Source organism: Manduca sexta, chromosome 22, assembly GCF_014839805.1.
Source record: "Manduca sexta isolate Smith_Timp_Sample1 chromosome 22, JHU_Msex_v1.0, whole genome shotgun sequence".
Taxonomy (NCBI): domain Eukaryota; kingdom Metazoa; phylum Arthropoda; class Insecta; order Lepidoptera; family Sphingidae; genus Manduca; species Manduca sexta.
The window spans coordinates 9,979,423-10,004,051 of record NC_051136.1 but is presented as its reverse complement, the minus strand read 5'-3'; the positions used below and the strand labels follow the sequence as shown (position 1 = coordinate 10,004,051).

The window sequence follows — 24,629 nt, the reverse complement described above, 5'->3', positions numbered from 1 at the left end:
TTTTAGTTTGGACCGGTAGTTCTTGATATTAGCGCGTTCAAACAAACAAACAAACAAACTCTTCGGCTTTATATAATAGTATATAGATAGATTTACCGCTAATGAGCAAATAAGTCGCCTTTTTTTATACATGCACGTCAAAGTGACCCCACTGCATCTGATGGTAAGTGGAGTGGGGTCCAATAGAATGTCAACTGACGAGAGATGATTACCCCTCGACAGTCGACACAATTATGCCGGCCTGTTGGAACCGGATTTACACAGGCTGATCCTGGAACGCGACACACTTACGTGGCCCAATATGGCGGGTTTTAACTTTGTACGGTGGTCACCATCCGAGCGAATACATAAAATATATCCTACCACCAGCAAATCTGTTACGATCAGATGATAAAACGGTTTTCAGATGATACCCTACCATGGTCTTATCCCCGTTGTTAAACTTTTGAGGGTATTTTGTCGTAACGCTTTTCATTTCGAAAGCGATTTGACGTCCTTTTATTTAGATACTAGCTTTTGCTCGCGGCTTCGCCCTCGTGAAGGAGTTTTCCTGGATAAAAGTCCAACTATATCTTTTCCCGGGATAGTAGCCTATAACCTTCCCAGGGTCTTATACTATCTCCATACCAAATTTTGCGTTCTTATACCACGTCTTATGTCACGTCCCGTTCCCGTGAGAACGGGATAAAAAGTATCCTATGTCCGTCTCCTGGTTCTAAGCTACCTCTCCACCAATTTTCAGCCAAATCTGTTCATCCGTTCTTAAGTTATAAATAGTGTAACTAACACCACTTTCTGTTTGAGATATATATATAGATAATAATCATAGCTAAGTTTAAAACCAACATAGAATCAATAACACTCTGTAACCAAGCACTAGAAAGGTTTCAAAGTTGTTCTCTTTCCAGAGTGGATATGTTTATAAGACAGACGTGGAGTGAAAGCCGGTTGCAGCTGCCTGAAGATATCTTCGAGGAAGGCGACGACCACGTCACTCTACCCCGGAGTTCTTCGACAATTTATGGCACCCCGATCCGTACTTCTTTTGAACTCAAAAGTTACCGGTAAGTTTGAATTTCTTGTTTAAATCAATCGTGGTAGGGGAACAGTGTAACTTCAAGAAATTGTAACATTACAAGATTTATTAAAATCTTTTCTTCGTTTTAAATACCATATCCAGTTTGCGTTGCTTCTCTTTAAAGAATCTACCAATATTTTTATTACTTACAAAAATAAATGGAGCATATAAAAGAGGCAAAGACCAGCCATAAACACTCATAAATGTACAGTCAGAATTGTTGTCCAGAGTTCAATTTTTTATAAATCGTGCATAAAATTATGGACACAATACTCTATAAGTAACAAATACTATGTAGATCAAACCCCAGATTGACGTTCATCCATGAATACTTAATTTGCATAAGGAACGATTATTTAATGAATGGCAATTATAAGACATAGCAAAAACTATAAAATTATATGGCTAATATACACTAGAATACTAGCATTATTGATTGAGCAATGTACCTATTGTCCAAAAATAATCTATTTTTAAGGATTTTTGTGCCACAGTATTTCTGATTTTTTATAAAATTATGTTCATTAACGGCAACAGAAACGATATTTTTTATTTTTGATAATTAAAAACGAATGGTGTTGTCTATGACATAAGCCAAAATCTTTGGGTTTTATAGATATTAGAGCGTCAGTGATAACTTATAAATGGTTAAAGTGCGCACTGCATTAAGTGCAGGAATCGATTTGGTACAAATTTAATATCATTTTACGTATTTTAACAACACTACATCGAATGCTATAAGGAAATTTACATTGAGAATTTTTAATGCGTCTAAAAGTATATCCGAGCAAAAAAATATATTTAAGGAAAATAAGACAATAATCCAGTTATGAATAATTCAAAGAGGTTTGTATTCAATTAAATCTTGCCTTATGCCATGATTTCCGCGCGCTCAGACGAAAATTAAAATATAAATACGAATGAAAAATTTGTTGATAATTTAAAACGTTCTTAAAAATACAAAATCAAGTGTGTAATTTCATTACTAAAATTACCTTCTCTTGCTTTTTTCTGCTACCCAGTAACAGACAGAGAGAGCAGCCAGAGTCCCCTATTTAATAAACATTATAACCAGTTTAATTACTGCCTCGATGGCGTAGTTGTATTGCGTGGCAGGACACCGCTCTAAGGTCCCGAAATCCAATCCCGGGTCGGGCTAAGTGATATTGGGTTTTTTCTGCTCAGCATCAACCCGAAGGCTATAATTTGTCCCCGTTAGGGCAATAAGGCTTTCGTCCTTGTCTCGGACGAAACACACACGACGAAAAGTGGGTTCCCACTGGTTGTATCTACGCCGTTAGGAGATAAAGGCGTGCTGTGTTTATTTTTGTTTAATTAATGGTCATTCTGAGAGGTTTTATGTAATAACACAGGACAACAGCGTAGTGTAATGCCATACGGTTGTACGTAATTCTAGTATTCTATAGATATTTTTGACGCCCTTTAATCGGTCAGGTATACATCCAAAATTTCTGATTTCAGCATCATGAAAAGGTTCATTAAATAACTTGTAAAGAAAATTCGTAGTTACAACTTAACCCTTCATGTTTCAGATTAAATAAAATCCGAATAACAATTGCAATCTAAAGAAACTTCACCTTAAAAATTTATATCACGAATGGATCATTTTTAATCAAAATATGAACACTTTTTGCTCGTTTGTTATAGAAAACTTTGAAATGGATTATTCGACACTTAAGTTTGAAATAAATTTATAACACAAAATGCTTTTATCGGGTAAATAAAAATTAGATTTTTGACAGGGTGTAAATTTATTTTGCCTGTTAATCTAATTTGAAATCCGAAATATAACTTACAATCGAAGCCTGAGAAATAAACGTGTAAATAATTTTGCAGTAATTCTTATAAATTTTACATTCATTGCAAAATTGTTGCGCAGAGAATCGAGACGTCATAATTTAGACAATTCAAAATATTTTTTTCTTATCCATTTATACGTATACAATATTACTAGCTTTTGCACGCGACTTCGCCCGTATAAATTTTATCCCGGTAATTAGATCCCATGGGACAAAATAAGATTTTTAAACTAATTTGGAATAGATGGCGCTATGTACAGTTGGACTATAAATCGTAATAGTACATTAGTGACTTTTGAAGCGGGAAAGCCTTCACGGGCGAAGCCGGGAGTAACTCCTAGTAATATTACAAATGCGAGAATAATACTGTCTGTAACCTTCCTATGGTAAAACCACGGAATATATTTAGATTAAATTTGGTACACAGTTTAAGTCCTTGGTAAAAACAGGCAACTTTTTATCCCAGAAAAATAAATAGCGGATCTTTTATTTCGAAAAAGTTTGTCACGCCGACTGTGAGCCGCGAGCAAAAGGTAGTAACAAATATTTGTCTACTTCTTTCTTAAAAGACTGTCTCCATAGCGTAGTTGTACTGCAGCGGTACGGCAGCGCTCTTTTTTCTTTATGAAAATAGATTTCGGGATTGCTTTCTCTACATTCATAAAGTTGATTAAAGTTTGCAATAGCATTAAAATAGGAATTCTTATCTATTCCAAAACCTAAAATAGATCAAATATTTTTGATTAAAGTTTGATTACATTCTACAACTCCGGATATCTTTAATATCCATATCTAGCGAACTGTTGCAACACGAATATTGTTACAAATCACATCCAACTAGGATTAATTATACTCAGAAGCTCGTGGAGATGTAATTAATTCGCTTTACGTGCCAACATCCCGCAACAGAAGGGTAAGGCTATGATGGTAATGCTAACTAAGTCAATTTAAGGCCTAATGCCCAGTGAAAGGATAGCACGATGAAGTAATTTCTTGAAGCCTAGAAATAATTATTTTATTCTATTGTAAATCACTCATTTTGAAAAATATGGTAGTATTTTGTTCAATAATGTTTAAAGCGAGTTGGTAGTACTAACATAATATAAATAATTTACATGAATTCAGGTTATCTTGGTGAAAAAAAATTAAAATTAAAGACTATATTTTATAGATAAATATTCTTAATTTATACCTTTTAATATTTCTAAATAATTTACATTCGTATTTCGCTGATCTGTTCCGTTGCTACGGAAATATTGTAACCTTTGGTAGCTTAATTGAGTTAAACCATAATTTAACAAGGTGTCGTTGTACAAAACGCCAAGTAAAAGTGCAAACACCAATACGCAATGCCTTGATTCATATTAAATGTAATTTGATTGTTACAGAAAAATAATATTATTTTAGTTTCATAATACGTAGGTTTATCAAATTTCATGATCAATAGTACGTTTATCAATTATTATTTTATAATAAATACTAAAACCGCTTTGCTATTTAATTCTGAACTGTATTGTCAGTGTGCGCAAGGACTTAAATATGTCGCTTGACTACACGACCCATTCGGCATGCACAATCTATATTCATGGATCAAGAGGGATAACATCTCCCTTTCTCTACTATACTTAATGTTAATCCTTGGTAATCGAATGCGAAAGTGTGTTTGTTTGTTTGTAATTCTCTAACTTATGTATAGAGTATCTCATTGTATGAGTTACTGGTGGTAGGTCTTTCATATGTGTGAGACCGCTTGAGTAGGTACCACTACAATGTCTATTTCTGCCGCCACGCAGCAGTGTGTAGTCACTGTTGTGTTCCGGTTTAAAGCACATTGAAGCCAGTGTAACTACTGGACATAAAACTTAACATCTAACGTCTCAGGATGGCGAGTGCAGTGGAATACCAAACAATACTTTGTAATTCAAGTTCTTGGATGGTGTTTCTATTGTTCATGGGCCGTCGTGTCGCTTACTATCAGGCGAAGGGCAAGCTCGTCTCGTCATTCAAAGCAATAAACATTTTTTTTTCTATGATTAAGCTATTGGTGTATCTCTTTGGGAAATAGTCAGTTGTTATGCGATTTTTATTCTCGAATACACATTCGACAATAAAATAGTACCTATTAAAATAGATTGCATAGTCCACTCAATATAATTGTTTCGAGATATACGTGTCCATATGTCGGTGTAAGACTATTTGCGGACTGCCGAATGAGAAGTCCAGGGTTCTTGAAGTGACGATTCATTCAGGAACTTGAGTCACGAGAGGGTTACAGAGGCTTTATTACTAGAGCGCTTGCAATTAGACGTTATTAATATTTATTTTCACGTGACTATGCGAATACAAAGTTCACTCATCTGACTTACATTATTAAAAGATGATAGAATGCTAAGCTGATGCAATTGTATGAAGCTGGTGGTAGGATATTTTATATCCGCCTGGATAGCAGCCAACATACACAAAATGTTAAAACCCGACATAGTGACTCACGGAAGTGCGTCGCGTTCCGGGATCAGCATATATATCCCTGTGGCGGTACAATTAGTGCATATACCGCCATCTTGTCAACATCGCCGGAACTGCAAGAGGATCGATGCAGTGACACAACTACAGTGATGTCACACAGCAATCACGATAGATGGCGACATCGATCCTGAATCACGCTTGCACAATTTACGCGACGTGCAGCATATATACCAACTCCGAATAAGAACTGTCGGACGGGCCGCGGCCGGTCAGGCGCAACATCTGCCTGACTGGGAATCTTCCCTTCCATAGAGGAACGTAACCATCTGTTCTTCTACAGCGGTGTGAAACTTTACGCCGCTAAATCCCGTTCCAACAGGCCAGCATAATTGTGTCGACTGGTGAGGTGTAATCATATCTCGTCAGTCGACATACTACTGGACCCCACTCTACTTATCGTCAGGTGCAGTCGGGCCACTTTTGCGTGCCCATATCAAAAAAAAAAAACTATGAATAATCGAGGTACTTGATGATCGGTGACTCACTGTACAGCTTTACAAGAGTAAGCTATTAATTATGGTTACTTTTAATACTGTGAGTTTTATACAGCACTCAGAGATGTTATTTAACTTCATTATCTCGTTTAGTTCCGTTATTTCTCCACCAGAGCCAGTTAATGTTACGATGTACGAAATAATGAGCTTTCTGTGATACACAAAGATAAAAGGGGAAAGCTTTTAGCATTTTATTACGATAAAAGTACTCTTATTTAAGAAAGTTTTAGTCTTTGATTCTTCAAAACAAGATCGAGTGACATAAAAAAGTTTTTGTTGATTACAAATTTTGTTGAATTTGTTAATGCAGGTTTACCGCTGCCCAAACACGGGAAAAATATTTACCGCACCACTTTTCAAAATTTTGCAGGATGTCTTTAAGTAAATAACTATTATGTTATTTAATATAGCTAACAATTCCTAAGTTTTGCTAGGTGTAAGGGGGGAGGGATTAATTAGGAATGTTTTGTTAGCAACGGTTTGAAAAGTCAAAACCAAATATGGCCATTATTAGAATTGTTCTCGAAAGGTTTAAAATATCTTTAAAATAAATATTATTCCTATCAGAATATATGTCAAAACTAATAAGTTCTCATGTTTTTAAAAAAAATATTTAAAACAGCCTAGCCCCTTCTGATGCAGGTGCGACTTGTAAAACACTTATATTTTGCGTGTGTCCAGTGTCTGAATAAACTAACAGCAATTGTCATGGCAACGCAACGCTCACGCATCAACAGTCAAAAATTATAGTGTAATGTTTTTTTTTACATCTATGAATTCACACTTCAAATATAATATGATTTTTCTTAACATTGTGTAAAATCGTATAAGTGTGAACTGTGAACGTGTTAGGATTATTTGATCGACCTGGGCCCTTATTCTGTATGATAGTGTAAGCGCGTAACGCGGCCGTGTCATGTTATTTTCGAGAAATGTGCGTGGAATGGTATTCTGTAAGCCAAATCTCTATAGTCCTAAACATGACGCGTTGTGTTGCGTGCTTGTTACGCACTGTCAAAATAACGTGTGAGATGGAGAATAAGGGCCCAGTATGGGTTGTTAAACAGCGCTTCGTGAGCGTATTTGGAACTATAATTTGACAGCATTAACATTGGCCGCGTGTATACTACGAATATCTCGTAAATCGAGTAACAATAACTAAAAATGTATGGGAATCGACGGAACCAATTTGCTTTAGCCTCCGACGGAAAAAAAGGGAGATATGATGTTAAACTGCGTGTGTCTGTGTATCCGTTTGTGGCGTCGTAGCTCTCAAATGAATGGACCGATTTTGATGCAGTTTTTTGTTTGAAAGATGATGTGATCGAGATGGTTCTGAGCTATAATTTTGGAAGATCTATTCAGGTGTTTGAAGATCATCAGCTCTCTTCCTACTTGCACTGGTCCAATTGATTTGAAATTTGGTATAGTATTATTTGATATTATAGTATTGTCGAATTGATATTTGACACAATTGTTTAATATTCGTGGTAGGGATTCAAATAAAACAATTCTTTGGAATTTATCTCAGTCTTTATATTATAATATTCTCGCGACGTTCTGAGGACATTGCAGCTTTTATGGTCACGGGGGGTTGACACCCCCCTCCACCTCTATTCTAGTGGGTAGGTATCTACATTTCATGTATTTTCTTAATACGTTACTGTGGGATATAATGCCGAGACAAAAACACCGTCTTCATAAAAATCACAGTTTTTAATTTAATAATAATTGACTACAACTACGTCTTTATAAAATAACGTCTTACTCCCCTGACTACGCACACGCCATCTTATTTTGCTACCCCTTTCTCCTTCTTTCCCATACATCCTTCTCACTCGCACAAATCATGTTCCGCTTCCCACATTACTCTAGCCTTCATTTTTTTTTTTTTTTTGTGTGACTCTACGTTTGTTAGCCTGGCAGGGCCGGCTTTTACAAACACACCGGACTTTCGGGTGAATGCTTTAGGCACTCGAACCCTTGAATTAAGTGACCATGCTGAGGGCGACCCTCTAAGGGTCACGGCCTCCGCTCAGGACGGTCACCGAGGGATGATGTTTGGGGACATCAGCGATTAGGGGGTTTACGCGAGATGCACGGAGCGACCTACACAGTCTACCTAATCGTCTTCGTCGGCGCGCGGGCCGACGGAACTAATCGAAGGGTCGGGAGGACGGGGAACGTGGCGAGGTCCTCGGCGGCGAGGACGGAACTGCGGTCGTGTGGAGTGTAAGAGCTTTAAGTGCTCGTGCTTTCGGCGGATGGCCAGAGTTATATCGTCCTCTGGATCTGTAAGGACAGAACGTGGACGTCTCCATTTCGCGCGGTCGAAAGGAGTGTATATGGACACGGACCTAATGAGCGGGTTCGGATGATTGACCGCCCGGTCGAAATAGCGTCTGCTGGACATGTGTATGAAATGCCTGATGGTCGGCATATCGGTGTCCACGTGGAGGTTGCGATTGCAAACGTACCACGGGGCACCGAGTGCACGTCTTAGGAATTGATTTTGTAAAACCTGCATACGCTGAAGACGAGCAGGCGGTATGTGCGCGAACGCGGGCGACGCGTAAGTCATTATCGGCCTAATACACGAGGTAAAGATCCGAATTTTGTTGCGGGTGGACAATTTACTATTTTTGTTAATGAGCCAGTGCAGCTGGCTCATCGCGAGTGCGGCTCGCGCGCGTACCGCATTAACATGTGGGACGAAGGTCAGCTTCTGATCAAGTAGCACGCCTAAATACTTGACCTTCCTAGTCCAAGGAATGGCCTGTCCTGACATGACTATAGAAGCGAGAGGCGCTTGTACTCTGGTATGCTGAGTGAAGACTATAGCCTGACTTTTAGCGGGATTTATGGTGATGCGCCATCTGCGACACCACGCACCGAATAGATCGGCTGCGGATTGCAAAATGTGCACCAGCTTGTCGGGGTTTCTATGTGAAGCATAGATTACTGTATCGTCAGCGAAAAGCGCCAGATGGGCGTCTTCGAAGGATGGAATATCGCTTACATATAAACATTTATAAAACTGAAAAAATATATATAATTTTATAAAACGTGTCAAATAATGCCCCCCTCCCGCCTGCTTACGCAAGGTACAATCTTTTCCAATATTGTATTGTTCCATTATCGTATTGCCGAATGTCCCAAAGTCATTGAAGTTATTTGTATCTGAAAATATGTATCCTACATATTCAATATAGTATTACGAATCCGTTTTTAATAAACCATGTATGTCGCCTGAGGTAATGAGAAATATATTACTTCATTAATCATTAAATTTTACTGCTACGTTTTCAATCAGCCTGTCATTTCGACGAAAATTGAATACAAAATATATTTCATTTGGCTGTTATTATGAGAATTTCAGACTGAAAGACGGAAACAAATATTTAATATTTTACGTTATTTACATTTATTTATTGAGGTAGAATTTATTTTCATTTACAACGAATTATACAAACGTTTAATAGAAACAAACCATATAGGTAAAAAATATTAAGGATCAGTGAATAAAATATAGTTGAACTAAATTTACGAATACAGCGACTTAAATGTTCAAAAGTTATTTCTTGCAACTGTATATTTATTAACTGCAGAGAATTTCTAATATTTACTAAAGATATTTTATTTACTTTATATAATTTAATTTAAAGTTCAAAGTTAAGGGAAGTAATCTGTGAAAATGCTAATTGTATTACAATCAAAACTTTTTCGTTTTAGGAGCGGTTTTGCAATATCAACAACGATCTTCCGGTAAAATATTAGTTGCTCCTTAACTTTTAGCACTTTTACACGAAAGCGTTAAAGCTTGATATCACTATCACTAATCACTTTTATTAATATTCCGTTGAATTATATACATCTATTTAGATATAGGTACCAGTGGCGAATGGTAAAATTTTCCCAAAAAAACCTGATACAATATATAGGTTATATGCATGAACGCCGTCTGCAAATCGTTCTAGCGATAATTATATTGTACAATAAGGGAACTCGACAGGAATCAGTTATATAGACCCTTCGCCACGGATAGGTACAAGCAGTTGATGAGCTTTTAAGCACTTAATCATCTGATATTTGGAAAGCTTCACGAACTACGTGCCTTTTACAAAATTACATAGTTAATCACAGCTATACAATTTTTCGCACAAAAACATTTGATTGATGAATTATCACAGACTTTTATATCATTGTTTGGAGCAGGTATTTTTAATTCTTTTTATGAAATATTTTCTTTAGTGATAAACATATTTGCGCCAACGTTCGGTTTCCTTTATAAATGACTTTCATGTTTTACTTCTTAAACTTTTACTACATCTTCCAACTAAATTATCAACTTCATATTATTAGCAATCGAACCTTAACGCTATAAAAATAACTACATAGTACTTTGAACTATATATAGGTAAATTAATGTAGTAAGCTGCTTTGCTGGTGGTAGGATATATTTTATATCCACTCGAATATCGACCACCGTAAACAAGATGTTAAAACCCGCCATAGTGTGATTCGTTCGGGGATCAGCCTGTGTATATTCGGTTCCAACAGGCATAATTGTGTCGACTGCTGAGTTGTTATCATTTCTCGTCAGTGGACATTCTATTGGACCCCACTCCACTTATTATAAGATGCAGCGGGGTCACTTTACTGAGCTCGTATAAAAAATATGATAATTGGTTGGCTATACAAAGCCGCGTCAGGTCCCGGCCGTAATAAGACGCTGTGATCTAAGGAAATAAGTCATAAATTAGAACAACGCGAAAACATGGAATCGAAATTGTAGCTTCAGTACTTGTCGATAGGTTGTTATTCTTCATACAACATTGAATGGCGGAATCAGAGTACTTCAGGACCCTGAACGGTAGTATAAAGTTAGAGTTTCGAGACAACGCGGGAAGTGTTTAATTGCCAATTAGCAGAGCATAATATCTAAATTACAAGCCTCTATTTCTAAGAATAATGGTGCTCACACGTAGAATATAAGCGCAATTAACTGGTTATGTACTAGATAATTTTGAAATTAATTTAGAGAATATTATACTAGTAATTATAGTATTAAGCAAACACCGCGATTCCTAGAATATTTGCCAAATAACATAGAACTCTGAATTCTTGTTTTGCTAAATCATTTCACTGGAATAATATGTAAATAGGAAAGCTGTTAAAAGCAAGAGGATTAATTATGGTAAATAATCATCTTTTTAGGGAGAAGTAGAAAGACTATTTTTGGGACTTCAGTTATCGGTTACTGGCTGGTGAAATACATGTAGAAAGCCGTCTTTTTACACTAATTATTCAATTAATAATAATATCCCTAGTCGAGTTAAACAATGCTGTAGAACATTTGAGTCAAAGTAATTATTGAGAACTTTAAGACTGTCTCAGGATGGGGAGCGCACTGTAACACTGTATTACTATAACTATTGTTACATTTTTGTAAAAGACTACAGCATGCGCAGTACGGCGCCGTTCTGAGATTCCAGATTCGAATCTGTCGGTAAAGTAAAAATTATTATTTTTTATCTGGATAGCGACTACTATATACAAGGTGTAAAACCCGTCATAACAGCCCACCTAAATGTGTCGCGTTCCGGGATCATGTGTATATTTCGTTTCAACAAGTCCGGCAAAATGATGTCGACTGGCGAGGGATAATCGTCTCTAGTTAACATTCTATCTGGCCATCAGATGCAATGGAGTCACTTTGTCACCGGAATAAAGAAAAAACTCTCATAATTAACCTAGAAATGAACGCACATAAAATTTACATACTGTAAAAAAACGTAATATATTTTTTAATAATAAACGCCATATAACATTTCTAACATCTTTATTAAAACCGGAGATTACTTATAATATATCCTCGAGTTTCTCGCGTATGAATTTCAAATATTTTTAACTAAATAAGCGGCATAATGAGAAAAATACCGGGTAGGGTAATAACACAGAAATGTTCATAAAATGTTTTCAAGTGGTACATTTAAACTTGCTATTTCTCGCGACACCGCATGTTGAGTCTGCTAGAATAGTTCTGTGTTTATAGAATAAAAAGTAGTTCATAATATGTAAATCAACAATACAATAATTTGGGTACATTAATTTTAAATTCAGTGAGCAGTCCATGTGTGCCTAACTCATCAATATCCAAAAAGCATAACAAAACTTCAAATTTACAAAATTAGGGATAGTAAGATTCTATTAGTTTAATTTCTACTAATGTTAAAACTACAATACATACATATTTTCCAACGTACATTTTATCTCATTAACATAATAAACAACGAGAACAATCAATACAGACGCTAACTTTATTAACTGATATATCTTTATCAAAAGGCATTTTGAACTTTATTAACTGATATTTCGTTATCAAATTGCATTTTAATATATACTATTCGAAGTTAACACGCGCGCTGAATATTCACGCTGTCGTATTTTAGTATATGCTCACGCGCTGTTAAAATTTCTATACGAAAATATACTCGAATGAAAAAATTACAGTAACGATAACGCGTAAATTTATACTAAAAGGTCCAATATTATTATCATACAGGACACAGCCACACTTTGTAATTCTAACTTTTATATGTTAATTTTCACTGGCTCGCTATTACAAGGTTCTATGTTATATTTCTTGCATAAATAGAGTTGTATATTCTAGGTATTTCCAATTAATAACAAAAATAAATAAATCAGGAACCGTGAATTGCGTTTTTTTTTAATTTTTACTAACATGATTTTTTTTATGTTTTTTTTGCAATATACGTAAAAATCCATCCATCCAGTCGTTGCTTCAATGCTGAGGATCGTGACCGCAGTAGGCTATCTATAAGCGCCGTCAACATTAACATAGGACCTTGTAATAGTGCAAGCGAAATGATACCAATCGTGGTACCACGAGATAACCAACCTGCAACGTGTATTGCATGAACTTACGAATTAACATTCAACAAGATCCCGACACCTTATTTTCTAAATTACACGTAATAGCAAATAACGGTTTGTATTCAAAAAGGTTTTTAAACCACTTACTTGTTTCTGTATTCGTGTCACGTGGGCAGTTCAATAGCCTTTGCAAGCGATAACCACCAGTTTAGATGTTTTGTTCGTTAAGTTAAATTGGCGGATAACATTCAGAACAAACTTTGTAAAGCGTAAAATTTTATACAAAATCGTAAAGTTTTCATTTGTAGTAAAACAACTTTTTAGACTCATTGTTAGAATATCGAATACCATTTAGAATGAATACCATTTTGTGAAAACAAGTCCTTTTTTCACATAAGTAGGGCTTTTTTTTATTTGAGACTAATTTAGAACACGCACACAATTTTTTTATGTTTACGCGAATGAACGACATTGAAATGAAACTATGATCCATGACCAAAATTTCGTATTTTTACAATATACGCAGAAAAATATCATACTTTATTGGTGTCTCTGCAGTAATGGTATTAAATTTGATAAAGAAACTAAATAGGATAGAAATAAATAATTAAAAATATAAAAATATGAACAGCTTTTAAACACATTTAAACATAGGTACATGTTACTTCTAGTTAATTTCTTTGAAATAGAAGTGTCAGATATTATTAATAAGTATCAACTCAAACGTGTTGCAAAACCGTTAAAAATGATAACAGTAATCGATACTAACATGCTCCACCCTCAAACACGTTACTCCGACAGCTATCACAGGGTTCATCCTTTATTTTACAAAGTATGGTGACACTAGGTATTCGTGCCAATATTTATGCATAGGTATGCCTTTGACGGTTGTGAGCACGATAAAGTAATTTGTTGTCAAACTTAGTTTTTGAGTGAACGAACTGATAATACTTATTGAACATTTTGAATATTATTTAACTAGTTGATACTTGCGGCTTTGGTCGTGTTTAAAGCCTTTCTCGCAACAAAAATTGCTAACTTAACCGTAGCTATCTATAGCGCCATCTATACCATGACAGCGTCATCTATTTAAAGCTATCTACAGCGTCATCTATGTAATAAAAATTAAATATAAATTACCGGAATAAAAAGTAGCCTGTCTGTCCAGGACATGATCTAATCGTGAAGAACATTACACCCAAGTCTATTCAGCGGTTAGTGTGTTTTCTTCTAACAAACATTCAAACAGACGAAACATTTTCTCTAAAATTCGCATTTATTATTAAGATTTCAACAGTCCATCAAACTAGCAAAGTTTGTTGAGTAGTTTCAACGATCACTCGTCTTTTTTACGACATTCATAATCAAACTTATAATTGAAATGGCTTTTATAAATGAAATGAACCGTTGGTTTCATTACTTCGATGAAATTGGGAAAGTTTATTCTATGACGAAATTTATACTAATTTTAACTACTTTGGAAAGTACTAAGCCTTTTTTTGGCGAAGAACAAAAGGCCTTATCTATTATGCCATTAGTCTTAGAAAAACACTCCTTTTTATTGATCAGAAGGCAAACTAGAATTGCATTACATATGAATGGCGCATGTCACTTATCAGATAGTAAACTGTAATAGCACTTAAAACCTAACCATCATCACCATCCAAAACTATAAATTAAGTATAAGAATCGAGACATTGGTGATGTTCACAGAATATTATTGTTGCGTTTTTAGCCACCTTTCCCCCAGTTTTCTGAGTCCGATAGAGTTCAAAAGTCATTTCTGGTGATTTTTACCTCTTTGGAAACAATAGGATTTCTGGTAAAATTAATCTCATTTTGTTCCAGAGATCGCAGAGCTGACCCATAAATTCTCATCAGTGACGTTGTACAGAAACCAGACAGTGAGATACTCTGCCAGGATGCATGCTATCATTGCTTGCCAGATGGAGTTTCAACTTTACCCCATGGACATACAGTCCTGCCCTATATATATTGAGAGCTGTAAGCAATATTATTTTCGTTTTACACATAAAAACTCTAGTGTAGTTTAGAAAACTTATCAGAGGTTTAAGAAGTTTGATATCTAATATTTGGGGTTGACAAGCTATTATAATATGCAAATAATAATAGGATATGCAAATTGTAATTTAAAGTTTTGCATGGAATTGCTACCTTTTATGGAAAGAAGTAATATTTACCAACATGTGTCTTGTTCCTTTCAAGCTTCTGTTATCGGTTTGGAAGGCGTATCGTAAAACTAAGTTTTCTAAATATCACGTTTTTTAATTGTTACCGTTTTTCTCTAAACCTAAATCTCAATAATTATAACGTCATATAGAATATCGGTATTTTATCTTTGCGGTGACCCCTCCCCCTTCCCGGGCACATGGAAGTGACTCCTTGTTAATGTAGATTTTGTCTATTAACATCTAGTATGTTTTTCTGGATGAAAGATAGCTTTTCTGCAACTAATATGCAGTTTTACCCCGATCAGTTATGTAGTTATGGCCTAAATTCAAACTCATTTTCAATATAGTAGGATACTTGGTGAGCCCCCTAGCTTTTTTGCATCAAAGAGGAGCATGACAAAAATACTTAGGGAATCTTTGATATAAAATATCCAATAACAAAAACATTTTCATATAATGAACTTCGTATATTTATGTTACAGTTTCATATAGCAATCAGAAAGTAAGATTCCGATGGAGCGAAGCTGGCGTCACCATCAACCCTGAGCTCAAACTGCTGCAGTACCACATCGGAGAACCATTGCGCTTGGAGGAGACCAACGGCTTCATGATCGACAAAGGTGGTATGCATTAGACTTGATTAGATATTTGTTTGTTTGGGCATAGTAAAGCAATGTTAGAAAGTATGTTTTTAAAAGTAATTGTAAAAATGGACACACTTATGTCTTATACGTTTTCATTTTCGTATACTTTTGGAATAAAAAATCTTTCCATTTTTTGCAAGTAGGTTATAGTGACGGCTTGTTTTGTTACTGCGGTCTTCGTTGCGCTTAGCATATGATAAAACGATTGTTATTAACATGGTGCAAAATAACACCAAAATAATACGTAATTTCAATAGAAAAATTTGAGATTTCTCAAAATTTGATAAGCATCAATATAGTCATATTTTATGATAGTAGGTACCATAAAATTATTAAAAACCCCACTAAATTTAAATACAAAATATCTGGCAAATTATTTCACAGACAGACTGCATTTATACACACACTGTAATAAAGGTTGTCCAAATATCTCTCTTATTCAAGTAACATTACACATTTCAGATTTAAGATTACAATTTTTATTTGTTAAGGTCTCGTCTGTAAACTTACTCAATGCGTGATTGTCTACATACAATTCTAATTTTCTACTTAAAAAAATCTGAACGTTCTAGAAATCCATACGAACGAAATGAGTCTGAATATTTGTATGCTGATGCTTTGATTACAGTGTGTAATGGATCTTTGTATTATATTTACTTTGTATTTTCATCGCTTACTCGCTTGGTTATATTTGTATGTATGCTCACTGTGAGGCAAAAAGTTCTAGAATGGAGACCACGTATCGGCAAGCACAGTGATGGATGTCCATATTAAGAGGGATAATTTTACAAAGGTCGCAACGATAATATATCAAGATGCAGTCTGCTTTTGACAGGTCCGTCTGGGAATTTTAGGGAGTGTTGCCTTCATTTGATGTTGCTCACTCGTCTAAGTCGTCTTACGTCTCAGTAAACCAAAGGGAAATAATAGTTTGAAAATCAAAGTAGTCAGTCATGTTTCCATAATTGTATTGCCTTTCCTTTAAGGTTGAAAACGCTTCCCTAATGTTGAATTGTGGGGTGTATGTATACGTTGTCGGTGAATCATTTAGTTGCTTGTTTGCAGGCTTATATAATGAAAAAAGTTTGTCTTGAAAATATTTGATACTAAAGATTTTTAGTGTGTTTTAACAACAAATTTACCCTTGATAGTTGGTGTTATACCAAATAGGCAGTCTACCACACTTCGAGTATATTATTGTTTTCATCAAATGAAATCCTGTTGCAAAACACATTATCCGATTGGCATTGAGAGAAATGCAAAATACGTATATTTTTTTCATGAGACATAATACAACATTTATTTACATTTTAATATAAAAATCCTTTAACAACACGATTAGCTTATTCACACAGTCTTATTATGAAGCGTACTTTATTTTAATTCGGTATTTTTAAAGTTTTTTCTAAAATTGCTCAACAAATTCAGACTATTATCAGGATTTGAGTGTCATACTAAAAATTTTAATCCTTCTCAGGATGTGAATGTTATTCCGTTGAATCTTGTTGGCGTTTTAAATTTAATTCCTTCAATTTTGTTACGTGGAAGGTCAAATTAAGGTGGCCAAGTTATAATATAGACCTCTTTCTTAATTAGGTACTTTTGTGTCTTTACTTTTATAACTCTACATAAAGCACCACTACTACTGAGAAACACTGATTTCTGCTATTTATTATATTATAATTTATGTGGTTTAAAGACCTGATTATTCTCATAGTCTCTCTGAAGGATATAATGATTTTTTATGTTTACGCGAACGTTAGACATTAAAATTACAATATTTTTCGAATTCTATCGCGGCTTTTATATTTTTTTTCTCCCGACCTTTCGAAGACTTTGCAGCCTTCGTGGCCACGGGGGGGGGGACTGAGGTCTGGTCATCTGTAGTCAAAGTTACAATATCTACCTACATTTTAGCTTTATACAACTTTTTAAATTTTTTGCTGTTGGTGGTCCGATCTACGCATACAGAGTGCAGTTCGGAATTGCTAATATGGTTAATCTTGTCTAACAGGAATCGAAGTTTTGTGTTTGGTTAAAATAGTCGCTAGGTCGTCATATCACTAACCATAATATTTTTTTTAATATATGTTTTAAGCTTCTCTGTAATATATTATAGTCTGACATAGGTTAACTTATTGCGTGTCCAGATTATATTAGGATATTGAGTTTGGCCATTTGCTGCGCTTGAAGATCACTTTTAAATTAAATGGTACACATGTTGAGTTTCATTTGGGCTTATATTATAGCTATAAATTATATTTCAATTACTGTAATACTAGTGTTAAGTTTGCTGGAAAACCTAATACCTAAATCTATACTTATAATAAATCTGTAGAGAGGTCAATTCTGTACATGAAATATATTTCCAAAGTAACTATCAGGGGGTGATAAGGAATCGATACTGATGCCAAAAATGCAATTAGTAAAATTTTTGTCTGTCTTTCTGTGAGTCTGTCAGTCTGTATAACCGTTATAGAAACAAAAACTACTCGACGGATTTTAACGAAACTTGGTACAATTATTTTTCATACTCCTGAGCTGGTTATAGTATACTTTTCATCACGGTACAATTAATAGGAGCAGAGCAATGAAGGGAAATGTTGGGAAAACGGGAGAAGTTGCTCCATTTTTTAAGCTTCCGTCGCGTGTGCAACCTTAATGGTTAAAAGTTCCTTCGATTTCACCAGGATCCCATCATCAGACCCTGACCGGACAATCGGACCACCTGCATACCACCATACATTAAAAAAACATCCCGACAAATTGAGCACCTCTTCCATTTTTGAAGTCCGATATCCACGCGGGCGAAGCTGCGGGCGGAAGCTAGTAATAAATAATAATGATAGTATTCGGATGCTATACCACTCCCGTTCTAAGGCCCTAGGCTCGAATCCCAGATATTGGATCCTAGAATCCGTGCAAAGTGCTACTGAATTCTTCTGCTCAGTATCAGGCCTGAAATTTGTTCCTGATATGGTTATAGGGTCACCTTATCATTTAGAGGATAAAGCACGCAGAGAGAAAATTCGGTCGTAAAAACTTCTGGAGGTACTTCTGCCTACCCATTTGGGGATAAAGGTGTAACGTGTGTGTCTAATAGTAGGTTTAACAGTATTAATCCTTAAAAGCTTTTGTTGTCGACAAAGTGGATAATGCTGTCACTTCGCACGGAGTGGCTTAACTTAAGAACTTGTTATTTCTCTCTTGTTTCGGTGAAATTTAAGACAACATATTATACTTTGGAATCAATACAATATTAAGTATTGGCTACTTTTTTCACAACTCCGCCTGTCAAAGTTTTATCCCAGAATTAATTTTTTAAAGTTACGTTCCTATAAAATACCTAGATATGAAATTTTAACCATACTGCAGTACTTAATAGAAAATAGGCTTTCGCATTTGTAGTACTTATTTCCTAAACTTCTGCCGTAAAGGAGGTATTTCCTCCTTTCTTCCATTCTGATTTATACCAAACTAGCTTCCGCTCGCAGCTTCGCCCGCGTGGATTTCGGACTTAAAAAATGGAGCCGGTCGCGAACGTTCGAGAATGTTCGTTTTACGAAGCTACTCGCTAGGTGATTCGCTAGCCTCTAGGTGCCAAGCAAGCCGCATGCCTGTGCGTTCGCGACCTTATATATATACAAAAATAATCCTTATAGCATGATTCAGTATTCACGCATGATGGCTTATTATTAGCGTATTTCATGTATAACTTTGGTGTTTCTATACCGATTTCTATAATTCTTTTTATGGAATATTTAATAATGTTAACTTTTTTTAATCAGGGGATGACTGAGAGTGTTATAAACGTAAGAGTAGACAAATATAATAAGAAAGCTTCGAACTGCTAAGCTATCGGGAGTTACACGTGTTATTGTGAGTCAACCATAAAAGATAGACATATGCTGTCGTGGGATATTTTTACATAATTTTAAGGAGAACATTTCCGTCACATGATTTCTGTGTAGCTTTAACCATTAAGGTTGCACACGCGACGGAAGCTTAAAAATTGAGTAACTTCTCCCGTTTTCCCAACATTTCCCTTCACTGCTCTGCTCCTATTAATTGTAGCGTGATGAAAAGTATACTATAACCAGCACAGGAGTATGACAAATAATTGTACCAAGTTTCGTTAAAATCCGTCGAGTAGTTTTTGTTTCTATAACGGTTATACAGACAGACAGACAGACAGACAAAAATTTTACTAATTGCATTTTTGGCATTAGTATCGATCCCTAATCACCCCCTGATAGTTATTTTGGAAATATATTTCATGTACAGAATTGACCTCTCTACAGATTTATTATAAGTATAGATATAGAAGATGAACACTAAATAAAATATTTTCCGAAATTTCTACTTCATTTTTTTGTGTAATGTAGATTCAATAAAACCTTTTGTGGTATTACGTGCCTGTAGTAATCTTGTTATCTTGTCTCAGAGGTCGGCAGACACGTCCTGTAGGCACATTTAACGTCCCTTTAGTATGTACTAGTGTTGTAACTGAGCTCTAAGTTAATTTTTATGTTTATCAAATACTTTGTAATTCAATGTGCAAAAAAACCCTTTGAATCAGGTGGAAGGACTAAAAAAGAATAGAAAAGGATTTTTTATGGCTATTTAAAAAATACTTCTGTGGATGGTGTCCTATTTTTATTTGTGTATTATTTTTTTCTCCAGACTTTCATGTGAATGTTTTACTATAATGAAAGTATGATTGTAGAATTTTCGCCTTACGATAAAATTAGTCTTATAACACGATTTCGCTTACTAGTAATTTTTATTAAGACTTCCTCGGTGACGTAGTTATAATGCGTTCGTGATTAGCGTATGACTGCCGTGCTCAGGTTCTAGGTTCCAATCCCGGGTCAGACCAAGAATAATTGAGATTGGCTTTTATTGCACTATAATATCTTCTGCGTACCTGGTTGATCTCCATTGAAATTGGCCGCCGTGGCCAAATTCGGCTAGAAGGGAGTCAGTTAAGATTTTATACAAATGAATGTGTGGTAAGGTGACTTACATTCAAATATTTTCGCAAACATTAACTTCTATATATTGGTATAATATAATAAAAAAAAAACATTAATATTTGCCATTAGATTTTTTTTTGTTATTTTGCCATTCGATTTTCCTCTACCTACATTAAAAAAAACTTTTACAGTTTTTTTTTCTACAAGGTATTTTCAGAGCCGGTTTCACTAGTAGCAAAAGAATAAATATTGTCATTTCATTAATGACCTGTTTATTGTTTAAAACTATAGATGCAACTGGTGCAATATACATGATAACATACTCACTCTCCATTGCCAAATAAACGTTTAACGTATCGATAATTTTCATAAACATCACTAGTCCGCATACATGTGCAGATATATTTGTTTTTGATACATTAGCGTCCCGAACCTTTGTTTATTGCCAGTGTAGGTATAACAACAGTTTCCACTTAAAGTTTTCTGCTCAGGCATCAATACCATTTTTAATAACACATAAATTAGCGCTTATAAAAATGTTTGCACAGCGAATTTGTTATTTTTTTGTTTTTTAATAAAGGCACAGCAAAGTGACTCCACTGTGCCTGATGGTAAGTGGAGTGGGGTCCAATAGAGTGTCAACTGACGAGAGATGATTACCCCTCGACAGTCGACACAAGTATGTTGACTTGTTAGAACCGGATATATATAGATTGATGCTAGAACGTGACACACTTACGTAGGCCATAGCGGGATTTAACACCTTGTGTACGGTGGTCGCTAGCCGGGTGGATTTAAAATATATACTACCACCAGCAAAATGGTAAATTATCACAAAAAGTAGGTTAGGTATATAGCACCGTTGCTAATAGGCATTCAGAACTATCTGGGAATCCATTTGCTAATTGATCTTTTGCTTGGATATTAGTTATCTTATATGAACTCATCAGTTTTGAATAAGCTACACAGCTTCAAATCTAGAACTTAAAATATATCTTTTTTTTTTCAGGTAACTACTCAAGATTAGTAGTATACTTTAGATTTGAGCGTCAGATCGGCCACCATCTCATCCAGACCTTCGCTCCGTCCTCCCTTGTCGTGATGCTGTCCTGGTTCAGTTTCTGGCTTGACCTGGACGCCATTCCTGGTAGAGTTACTCTGCTTGTTACCTGCATGTTGACGCTGGTCACCATGTTCACAGGATTGCGAGCTGATATACCACCAGTAGCGTATGTAAAAGTGAGTATTTTTAAGGTATAATTTGATTGAGGACAGTATGATATGTTTTAGATGATGATATGCTGTCTTAAATACTAATCTTAATAATAAATGCGAATGTTTGTTAGAAATAAACTTAGAAACTGATGAATGGATTTGGGAAATTTAACACACGGATAGTACATGTCCCGAATTAACACATTACTACTTTTTATCCGGATATTTTGTTCCTATGGGAAGTAATGGAACTATTAAATTTGATTTTTAATATACATCGCTGGCTTGGTACATTGTTTCATGTTCTTTTGTAGTAGGAGACGCTTTGACCAACAACCAGAATACTATAAACATTTCACCCTTCATCATCTCTCTTCACAACAAAAGGTCACTAAATGACAGTAAATTCACTAGGCTTGATGGTAAACTTATCTGCACTGTAATCCGAAATATATCATTTACCTGAAGAAGTAAGCCGTTCTTCTGTCTAAATAAATTCAGGTATACCAAAATCTAAAATGCATCACGCCAAAACTAGCTACTGTGGCTTCATCGCCATGTTTACATTCTAAACATATATATCTTGAAACCAGGCCCTGGATCTCTGGATGGCTGGATGCATGATGTTCGTCTTCGCTGCCCTCGGGGAGTTCGTGGTGGTCAAGGTGTTGGATAAGCAGTATCAGATGAACAAAAGCAAGATGCAGGAGTCCATGCCCAGGATCATACCAGTGGTAATTATTTATTTATTTATACTCTTTATTGTACAAAACAGAATAAATAATACAAATAAGAAAAGCAGACATAAGGCATATGTACAAATGGCGGTCTTATTGCTCTAGGCAATGTCTTCCAGACAACCATGGGATGGATATAAAAACGAGAAAGAAAAAGAGAGTAATTCAGTGGATTAAAAAAATTATTCAATAAATTTTTTAATCCAAAAAAAAAAAAAACATGTTTGTCACATAAGGGATATTTTAGGCTGTGGTTTTATGGATAGAGAGTATCGTCTTTGAACTTGAGGATGTTTTGATTGGGAGAATGGAAAATAATATTACTTGTAAATGAATTATCATATTTAAGGCATTTTAAAATTATTTTTAAAAGGTTATGGAGGCACTTTACATAAATTCCTAACCCTTAGAGTAGTTATAATTAAAGTAAATCACAAAACAAAAGAATAAGGTAATATAATATTTATTAAATAATATAGAATGCAGCATTTGTATTAATAAAATATAATAAATATACGTATTTCATTATATGAAAATTTTGTATAGTCCATTCTCTATAATATTAAAACCACATTCAATACTATATCTCAAAGAACTTGCATACCTTTCCGAGAAAACACACACGTATGAACAAGGAGATATATGTAAAATGTTCTTACATTGAATTTTGATACAGTAATACACAAACTGGAGTTTCTTGGAAATTAGTCAAGCTAATGACGTAGTTAGTAAACCTCTAGAGACATAACACTTCATGTCCTAACACGAAATGAATTTATTATTCTTAAAGAGCTAAATATAAACAGTTATCGTGTCTTGGAAAATGCTCTTAGTTGCTTAATTGAATACACTTATGTCTATTAACAATTAAATACATAGGCGGGGGCGCAACTGGTACACCCACTTTCCACCGCCTGTTTTCAGTCCTATGATGTGAGGGAAGCGAGCCTATCGCCATATTGAGGACAAATTCTAGATTTCGGGCTGATAATTATTAAAAAAACTCATTATCACTTTGTCCGACCCGGAGATCGAACCTTAGCACTGCAATTGTACCTTAATATTAGGTTCTTATATATGATATTCATGTATTATTGTACTGGCCAATTTGATCTGAAATATGTACTCTTTGGTAAAGAAAAAACATCGACATTGAATCCTACCATACATAACGTCAATTTCATATACATAAGGACCTAATGCATAGCCACAGAGGCAGTTCATTTATTGAGGTCTAGGGAAAATGTTTTCACATAGTAGTTTGCTCTGACACTACATTGTAGGAACTTAAAAGCTCCCTCTAAGTAAGTTTATTAGCATAACAAACTCTATTTGATAATATATTTGCAATAACATAAATATAAGCGATCAATCTTTTGCTTGATCCTCGCATCAATCCTTAATATTCTATCTCCCCCTTCATTCAAACCCAGAACATAGATCATTGAAACAAAGATACGTCGATTTTTGCAGCGATTGAACGGGGACAAGGGGTCATGTGGGACCATAGCGGCGTGGGAGAATAGTGGCGTGAGGTGTCGGAAGGTGGACCTCACTTCCCCTACCTCCCTCCAGCGGCTACACCTGCAGTGCATCCAGCGCCGTCGGCAACCACGCCGCATGTGGTGGGGATGGAAAGGCGGCAGAGCATACTACAGGTATTAAGCAATCATGTACGGTCATGCACGTCATTAACTGACCAAACTCAAAGCTTCAAATTGCTATTTTTGTGCACCAGATTTTGTAAACAAAAACTAAGCTCAAGGTTAACCAAAGTGGCCAGATATAAAAAGATAATAAAATATAATCCGTTGTTCAAATAACCGAAAGAACGCGATGCACATCAATGAGGACGATATAGGCCCTAGCCTAGCTAATCACTCTATCTATGTCAACTAAGATGAAAGATCATAATTATAAATAAATAAAAGTGCTGAAAATATTCAGACCAAGCAAAATTTTTATAACAAACATTTTAAACATATATAGAATAAATATTGCTCATATAATTATAATGTAAATATTTTTACATTGTCTGCAAACGATATTA

At 35.2% G+C, this 24,629-nt stretch overlaps 1 pseudogene; it reads left to right on the top strand.

The window, feature by feature from the left end:
* The first annotated feature begins 301 nt into the window (after positions 1 to 301).
* Positions 302 to 24,629, top strand: part of LOC119190198 — a 29,308-nt pseudogene continuing 4,980 nt past the window's right edge.